The following is a 9,766-nucleotide window of genomic DNA, read 5'->3' on the forward strand; positions in this document are numbered from 1 at the left end:
GATTCTTTACCACTGAGCCACCAGGCAAGTCCAATACCACTTATTGTGGGTAAAAATAATGTTTTAAGTCACTTCCTTCTTTCTTACTACATGAAGCATTGTTTGGTTGCTTGCTCCCTGAAGTAGTGCACACTAAAGTTTCTAGATTCAGTTTGTTTTTTTTTTTTTTAAAGAAGCATATTTGTTTCTTAAAAAGTTCAAACAAGTCTGTATATTGTTGTTCAGCTGCTAAGTTGTGTCCAACTATTTGCAACCCTATGGACCATAGAATGCCAGGCTCCTCTGTCTTCCACTATCTCCCAGAGTTTGCTCAAATTCATAGCTATTGAGTTGGTGATAGTATCCAACCATCTCGTCCTTTGCCACCCTCTTCTCCTTTTTGCCTTCAACATTTCACAGCATCAGGATCTTTCCCAGTAAGTTGGCTCTTTTCATCAGGTGGCCAAAGTATTGGAGCTTCAGTTTCATCAGTCTTTTCAATTAATACTGTATAGGAACTTATTTGTTGGAAATCTGTATTACCCTTAATATTATGTGACTTTTGTCAATTTTGTTTTTTAATCTTTTTTTTTTGCTTCCTAAGAAGTAAAAAGTATATTTAAAAATATGCAAAATTCACTTTTTATGAACTTAATAATCAGTCTGTTGTGTCGATCCCACAACATATCCAAGATGCTAAAAATTCCATGCTGGCATTTCAAATGGAAGTGAAATAACATGCTAAACTGTTTTCAGTAACCCTGGTGCCAAATGATAAAAAATTAATTTTTAAAAAATTTATCATGAGTCCATTGAAGTACCAACATTTAGTATTAAGGGGGAAAATACTTTTGCCTTTAGTATTGAAGAGGAAGTCAACAAGAAAGGAATGATCTCCCTGGTGGCTCAGATGGTAAAGAATCTGCCTGTAATTCAGGAGACCTAGGTTCGATCGTTGGGTCGGGAAGATCCCCTGGAGAAGGGAATGGCAACCCACTCCAGTAGTCTTGCCTGGAGAATCCCATGGACAGAGGACACAAAGAGTCGGACATGACTGAGTGACTAACACACTGTATACATCAGACTCTCCACCACCATATCATTTTTGCCATCCTTTGGAAAAAGGAAGATGTGCAGCCATGTCTTCAAATCTGCATCCATATGTGTTTGATGAAGTGTTTTGGTGGTGAGGATACAGCAAGAAGGGGCTGGGAACTTTGTTAAGAGAGGGAATTAATCAGAGGAAATGAAGTGTTTAAGGGGTTATATATCCTGTGGAAAGTCAGTTCCAAAGCGTGCAAGCCAGAAAGAGCAATGAAAACAAACACAAGACTGAAGGATGAGAATTGTTACGTGTAAAGGAAGTTTAGTATTTGGAAGCTTCATTACAACCACTGCTTATTCTACCCCACCCCACCACATCCAGCAGAAGTGCTTTTATTTATTTTTTTTTCTTTTCTGAAGAATACATTGTTTTATTTTTATATATAATTAAAAAAAATTTGACCACACATTGCAGCATGCAGGATCTTAATTGCCTGACCAGGGATCGACTCTGTGCCCCTATGCAGTGGAAGGATGGGGTCTTAACCACTGCAAAGAGAAGTCTCTCTCTTTCTCTTCTTATTTATTTATTTTTTGTATTATTTTAATTCATGACATTTTAAGGTTAGCACTATACACAAAAGTTATATCATATATGCATTATTTTTTGAAGGATAAAAACTGTTCCTTCAAATATATTATTCAGTTCAGTTCAGTCACTCAGTTGTGTCCAACTCTTTGCGACCCCATGGACTGCAGCACGCCAGGCCTCCCTGTCCATCACCAAGTCCTGGAGCTTGCTCAAGCTCATGTCCATCGAGTCAGTGATGGATGTCATCCAACCATCTCATCTTCTGTCGTGACCTTCTCCTATAGATTTAATATTAGCCAAGAACTTCAAAAGAGAGATCAAAGCAATGCTGGTTGTTTAAGACATTAAGACATTTACAAAGAAGCAAAAATCTAAGAGTAATTTAAGCAATTCAAAAGTAAAATTTAATATAAGTATACATTTTTAGATCATAATCAATTGAAATTAGAAGTGAACTTATGAAATTTTTCTGAACGTTTTAGATAAATGTTTAGTCAATAATATGTATAAAATGGGCACAGGATTTAGATTACTCCTCCTGTTTCTTAAGTTACATATTTGTGTTTAAAAAAACATTGACCTTAATAAATATATCATAATCATGTTGCATTAAAATAACTTCTAAAGAATTACAAAATAAATTTATATTAAGACAAGCATATGTACATATATATTACTAATGACAAATATTTTAAGTTTTCAGCAAAACTGAATAGCCTCTATAAATCAGTTTGATACATTTATTAATATAAAAGCTTATCTTTAATTTTTTAATGTTTTAGGAGATCACAGTTTTTCAATCCATTTATAAACTGCTTTTTAACAGGCAGCTGAAAAAACTTTCCACTGCATAGTCTTTTTTTATGTGATAAGATTATCAGCAACTTTAGAGATTTAAGGTCAGCCTTTCTGATTATTACTATACTCATTTAATACATGTAACTTGTTATTTAGAATGCAGACTTGCCCTTTAAAAGCATTCCCAAATGAATATATCCAGTTTTCAGATGGTTAAAAAAAATATGATTTCTTATTTTGAGGTAACTGAAAAACTTCTTTGTAAAAAAGTTTGGTAGAATATAACCTTTTAACAAAGGAAAGTTTCCAAACTTGAGAATGTCACAAAATATAAAGGTTAGGTGGAAATAACTATGACTGTATGTCCTAAGCACCTGTTTACCCATTAATGAAAAAGTTCTAAATATAGTGTTTATATACTCAAAATTATCCTTGAGAATCAATGGGTTTTAAACAAAGTCAATGATTAAGTTTATTTTAATCATTTAATTAAATGTATTTTCTGATTTTATCTAGGAAATAACAACTCTCTCTAATCATTTGGGAATATAACTTTGTTTATTTGATTATCACCCTGTATTTGTCTACTAATTAATAGTGTTCAAAGCCCTCTCATTTATGTAATTTTACCATTATGTAAAATTGTTTTAGAAAAGGCAGAGGAACCATCAAATTGCCAACATCCGCTGGATCATTGAAAAAGCAAGAGAATTCCAGAAAAACAACTATTTCTGCTTTATTGATTTTGCCAAAACCTTTGACTGTGTGGATCACAATAAACTGTGGAAAATTCTGAAAGAGATGGGAATACCAGAAAAATTGCCTATTGAGAAATCTATATGCAAGTCAGTTAGCAACAGTTAGAACTGGACATGGAACAACAGACTGGTTCCAAATAGGAAAAGAAGTACATCAAGGCTGTATATTGTCACCCTGCTTATTTAACTTATATGCAGAGTATATCATGAGAAACGCTGGGCTGGAAGAAGCACAAGCTGGAAACAAGATTGCTGGAAGAAATATCAATAACCTCAGATACGCAGATGACACCACCCTTATGGCAGAAAGTGAAGAACTAAAGAGCCTCTTGATGAAAGTGAAAAAGGAGAGTGAAAAAGTTGGCTTAAAACTCAACTTTCAGAAAACTAAGATCATGGCATCTGGTCCCATCACTTCATGGCAAATAGATGGGAAAACAGTGGAAACAGTGGCTGACTTTATTTTGGGGGGCTCCAAAATCACTGCAGATGGTGACTGCAGCCATGAAATTAAAAGACACTTACTCCTTGGAAGGAAAGTTGTGACCAACCTAGACAGCATATTAAAAAGCAGAGACATTACTTTGCCAACAAAGGCCTGTCTCGTCAAGGGTATGGTTTTTCCAGTAGCCATGTATGGATATGAGAGTTGGACTATAAAGAAAGCTGAGTGCCAAAGAATTGATGCTTTTGAACTGTGGTGTTGGAGAATACTCTTGAGAGACCCTTGGACTGCAAGGAGATCCAACCAGTCCATCCTAAAGAGATCAGTCCTGAGTGTTCACTGGAAGGACTGATGTTCAAGCTGAAACTCCAACACTTTGGCCACCTGATGCGAAGAGCTAACTCATTTGAAAAGACCTCAACACTGGGAAAGATTGAGGGCAGGTGGAGAAGGGGATGACAGAGGATGAGACGGTTGGATGGCATCACCGACTCAGTGGAGATGAGTTTGAGTAAACTCCAAGAGTTGGTGATGGACAGGGAGGCCTGGTGTGCTGTGGTCCATGGGGTCGAGAAGAGTCTGACACAACTGAGCAACTGAACTGAACATTGTTCAGTGGAAATACCATCCTCCTCTTTTAAACGTGGAAACTGAGAGATATTTATTCTATCAATCATTATATATTAACTTTTATATGCCTGGAGAAAGCAATGGCACCCCACTCCAGTACTCTTGCCTGGAAAATCCCATGGACGGAGGAGCCTGGTGGGCTACAGTACATGGGGTCGCGAAGAGTCGGACACGACTGAGCGACTTCACTTTCACTTTTCACTTTCATGTATTGGAGAAGGAAATGGCAACCCACTCCGATGTTCTTGCCTGGAGAATCCCAGGGATGGCGGAGCCTGGTGGGCTGCCGTCTATGGGGTCGCACAGAGTCGGACACGACTGACGTGACTTGGCAGCAGCAGCAGCAGCAGCAGCAACTTTTATGTGCCAGACACTGTGCTAGACTCTGGAGATACAAAAGTAACAAAAGCTATCATTTTTGGCTTGAAAGACTCGGCAACAATAACAGTGCAGTTTGAGCATTGTAAAGATAGCAGCATGGATGAGATGTGCTGAGACTATATAGGAAAGAGAATAAATTCAAAATTGGATAAAGAAAGGCATCTTAAAGGTGAGGCTGAGCCAAGTTTCATGAATTGATATTAGACAGGCCAAGAGGATCATGGCCTTGAAAGGATGAGATTGTTTTTATAGAAGCTGCAGACTGGGCAGAGGCACCAATGACAGAGTATATTGCTTATTCTGGGAACAGCAAACAGGTTCATTTTAGGTTGGGATGGAAGAGGGGAGAATAAATGGTGAGGGATGGGGAAGGGAGGATATTCAAAGACTAGATTATAAAAGGACCTTGTACACTGTGCTAAATGGACTTCATCCTGAAGGGTGTGGAAACCTTTTCCGAACCAGGAAAACTCATCAGACTTGATTCTTTGAAGAAAACACTATGGTTTGGAGAATGGGCTAGATTGTATGGTAGTGAGTCTTTTTTGGGTGACTCATAATAAACCGGATACAAAACCAGTAAGGATCCAAAGTAAGGGAGGAGTAGAGGAAAGAGAAAGAAAAAGATTATTTGAGTTTATTTAAGACATTACACTGTTTAACTTGAGAATAAATGGCTATGATTTATAGTGTCAATAAGTTGAAATACAAAAGACATATGAACACCTTTTTCAGATGTGCAATCGTTTGTTAAATTCAACATGACTGTGGGATTTTAGAAAGAATGACTGTATAAGAATAGTCCAAAAAGTTTTTTAAATTAAATAAAATAGGAGGCTTGTATCATAAAATATTAAAATACTCTAAAACTGTCACAATAAAATATTGTGACTTTGACACAGAAAGACTCAAATCAATGGGACAGACCTTCAAAACAACAATAAACGTGGGTATGTCGAAAAGCATCATGAGCAAAATTAAAAAGCAAACCACACACTGGAAAAACACATTCAACAGACAAGAAAGTGTGGGCTCCCCAGGTGGCTCAGTGGTAAAGAATCGGCCTGCCACTGCAGGAGATGCAGGAGACGTGGGTTTGATCCCTGGCTTAGGCAGATCCCCTGGAGTAGGAAATGGCAACCCACTCCAATATTCTTGCCTGAAAAATTCCTTGGACAGAGTAGCCTAGGGTCTACAGTCCATAGGGTCCCAAAGAGTCAGACATGGCTGAGTGACATAGCGCATGAACAGAGATACGAGAAAGATAAGGAACTTATTCATAACTTTAGTGAATAAGGATCTCTTGGAATTATGCAAAAAATGGATAGTACACTGACAAAGGATATACACTTCTCCAAATATAAGTGAGTGGGCAATAAGCATATGCTCATTGGATAAAGTCCAAATTTGTTCTTATATAGAAAAATAACAAATTAAGACAATAACATGTCATTTCTACACATTGAGTCACAGAGTAGTAAAAAAGTAACTTGAATCAGTATGTGTGGAAGCGGCCACTTTTATATATTCCTCATGAAAGTGAACACAGGACCGTGAACTCCAACGTGTTTCTGGAGCGCAATTGGACAATATGCATTTGAACCTTAAGACTGTGTTTTGAGGGACTTCCATGGCGGTCCAGTGGTTAAGAATCTGCCTTCCAATGCAGGGGATGAGGGTTTGATCCCTGGCCAGGGAACTAAGATGCCACATGCAGCAGGGCAACTAGGCCAGCGCACTAAACCAGAGAAAAGCCCGTGTGCCGCAACGAAGAAAGAGCCCACAGACTCCGATGTAAAGATCCCACAGGCAGCAACTAAGACCTGATGCTGCAAAATAAATAAATAAAAGAATGTACTTTGACAAACACAACATTGTAAATCAACTAAATTCCAATAAAAAAATATCAAAATGTGCTTTGACTCAGCAATTCCAGATATAGGCATTTACCCTCAAGAAACATGAATACGTGAAGAAATTTAGTGTTCTAAATTTCTTTGCTTGTGTTCTCTGCCCTCCCCACATGCGGACCCTGAAATGAAGATTTGTGGGTATGTCCTTTATTAGAGCAGGACCCCAGGGAGCAGAAGTGAGGCTAGGGGAAGAGGGGAGGGGAGCAGGGCCAACACAAGGCTGCATTATTGACTTGGTCACAATTATGGACAAGAGGTTGCCCAATATCACGAGACATCTGGGAGGCTTCAGGTTTTGTGAGAATAAGTTGCCCTCACTTCTTCTCTGAAAGAGGAGCTATCCAAGTCCAATTTTCCAGATCCCCTTCAAAGTGAAAGACACCCTTGTCTTTACAAAAATCTTAATATAAGAAGATGAGTGGAAAAGAAGCAAATGAAACCAAAACAAAGTAAAACACCTTACAATCTCCACTGATGCTGCTGGTCCTGAGATTGTGAGTGCTGTTTATCATTTCCCTTCTTCACCCCCAACTCAAAATTTCTCTCACTCATTGCCAGCACTTGGCTCTGAGAGTGGAAAGAGATCTGATTTAATCAACCTGCTCAAAATTAGTTGCTCAAGGAATGATACTATATCACCTGTTGATCTCTGCTGCTGGCAGGTTGGTCATTCAACAGTGGTCAGTACTGGTGCTGAGAAGGCAATGGCACCCCACTCCAGTACTCTTGCCTGGAAAATCCCATGGATGGAGGAGCCTGGTAGGCTGCAGTCCATGGGGTGGCTAAGAGTTGGACACGACTGAGCGACTTCACTTTCACTTTTCACTTTCATGCGCTGGAGAAGGAAATGGCAACCCACTCCAGTGTTCTTGCCTGGAGAATCCCAGGGACGGGGGAGCCTGGTGGGCTGCCGTCTCTGGGGTCGCACAGAGTCGGACACGACTGAAGCGACTTAGCAGCAGCAGTACTGCTGCAACAGCAGCAGTCACCTAGAGAAGCAACACCTAACTGAATACCAGCAGTACTGACCACTGCTGAATGACCAACCTGTGGTAAAGACATGACATGATGTGAAAGTCACTCTTTCATGTCCTACTCTATGTGACCTTATGGACTGTAGCCTGCCAGGCTCCTCTGTCCATAGAATTCTCCAGGTAAGAACACTAGAGTGGGTAGCCTTTCCTTTCTCTAGAGGGTCTTGTCAACCCAGGGACTGAACCTCGAACCCAGGTCTCCCTCATTGCAGGCAGATTCTTTACCATCTGAGCCACCAGGCAAAGAAGGGGACAAGACACACAGATTCGATCCCTAATTTCAGAAGATGGCCTGGAGTAGGAAATAGCAACCTACTCCAATATTCTTATCTAGATAATCCCATGGACATAGGAGCCTGGTGAGCTATAATCCATAGGGTCCCAGAGTCAGACATGACTGAAGAAATTAGCACACAGCACAGCACATTCAGTTAGGTCAATACTGATGAAAGGAAGCCCATATAGTTGAGTCTACATGTAGCTTCAGACTCTGCGCCTATAGCCACTGTATTTCTAGTACAGCTAGTACAGCTAAGGAGAGAGTCAAGTTGATATCTAAAGGGTCAGTTCAGTTCAGTTCAGTTCAGTCACTCAGTCGTGTCCGACTCTTTACGACCCCATGAACCGCAGCATGCCAGGCCTCCATGTCCATCACCAACTCCCGGAGTTTACTCAAACTCTTCTCCACTGAGTCAGTGATGCCATCCAATCATCTCATCCTCTGTCATCCCCTTCTCCTCCTGCCCTCCATCTTTCCCAGCATCAGGGTCTTTTCAAATGAGTTAGCTCTTCGCATCAGGTGGCCAAAATATTGGAATTTAAGCTTCAACACCAGTCTTTCCAATGAACACCCAGGACTGATCTCCTTTAGGATTGACTCTTTGGATCTCTTTGCAGTCCAAGGGATTCTCAAGAGTCTTCTCCAACACCACAGTTCAAAAGCATCAATTCTTTGGCTCTCAGCTTTCTTTATAGTCCAACTCTCATAGTCTTGACTAGACAGGCCTTTGTTGGCAAAGTAATGTCTCTGCTTTTTAATATGCTGTCTAGGTTGGTCACAACTTTCCTTCCAAGGAGTAAGCGTCTTTTCATTTCATGGCTGCAATCACCATCTGCAGTGATTTTGGAGCCTAGAAAAATAAAGTCAGCCACTGTTTCCACTGTTTCCCCATCTATTTGCCATGAAGTGATAGGACTTGATGCCATGCTCTTAGTTTTCTGAATGTTGAGCTTTAAGCCAACTTTTTCACTCTCCTCTTTCACTTTCATCAAGAGGCTCTTTAGTTCTTCTTCACTTTCTGCCATAACGGTGGTGTCATCTGCATATCTGAGGTTATTAATATTTCTCCTGGCAATCTTGATTCCAGCTTTTCTTCATCCAGCCCAGCATTTCTCATTATATACTCTGAATGTAAGTTAAATAAACAGGGTAACAATATACAGCCTTGACATACTCCTTTTCCTATTTGGAACCTGTTGTTCCATGTCCAATTCTAATTGTTGCTTCCTAACCTGCATACAGATTTCTCAAGAGGCAGGTCAGGTCATCTTGTATTCCCATCTCTTTCATAATTTTCCACAGTTTATTATTATCCACAGAGTCAAAGGCTTTGGCATAGTCAATAAAACAGAAATAGATGTTTTACTGAAACTCTCTTGCTTTTTCAATGATCCAGTGGATGTTGGCAATTCGATCTCTGGTTCCTCTGCCTTTTCTAAATCCAGCTTGAACACGGTTCATGTATTGCTGCCGCCTGGCTTGGAGAATTTTGAGCGTTACTTTACTAGAGTGTGAGATGAGTGCAATTGTGTGGTAGTTTGAGCATTTTTTGGCATTGTCTTTCTTTGGGATTGGAATAAAAACTGACCTTTTCCAGTCCTGTGGCCACTGCTGAGTTTTCCAAATTTGCTGGCATATTGAATGCAGCATTTTCACAGCATCATCTTTCAGGATTTGAAATAGCTTAACTGGAATTCCATCACCTCCACTAGCTTTGTTCATAGTGATGCTTCCTAAGGCCCACTTGACTTCACATTCCAAGATGTCTGGCTCTAGGTGAGTGATCACACCATCGTGATTATCTGAGTTGTGATGATCTTTTTTGTACTGTTCTTCTGTGTATTCTTGCCACCTCTTCTTAATATCTTCTTCTTCTATTAGATCCATGCCATTTTTGTTCTTTATTGAGCCC

Source organism: Bos indicus x Bos taurus, chromosome 2 (assembly GCF_003369695.1).
Source record: "Bos indicus x Bos taurus breed Angus x Brahman F1 hybrid chromosome 2, Bos_hybrid_MaternalHap_v2.0, whole genome shotgun sequence".
NCBI classification, from domain to species: domain Eukaryota; kingdom Metazoa; phylum Chordata; class Mammalia; order Artiodactyla; family Bovidae; genus Bos; species Bos indicus x Bos taurus.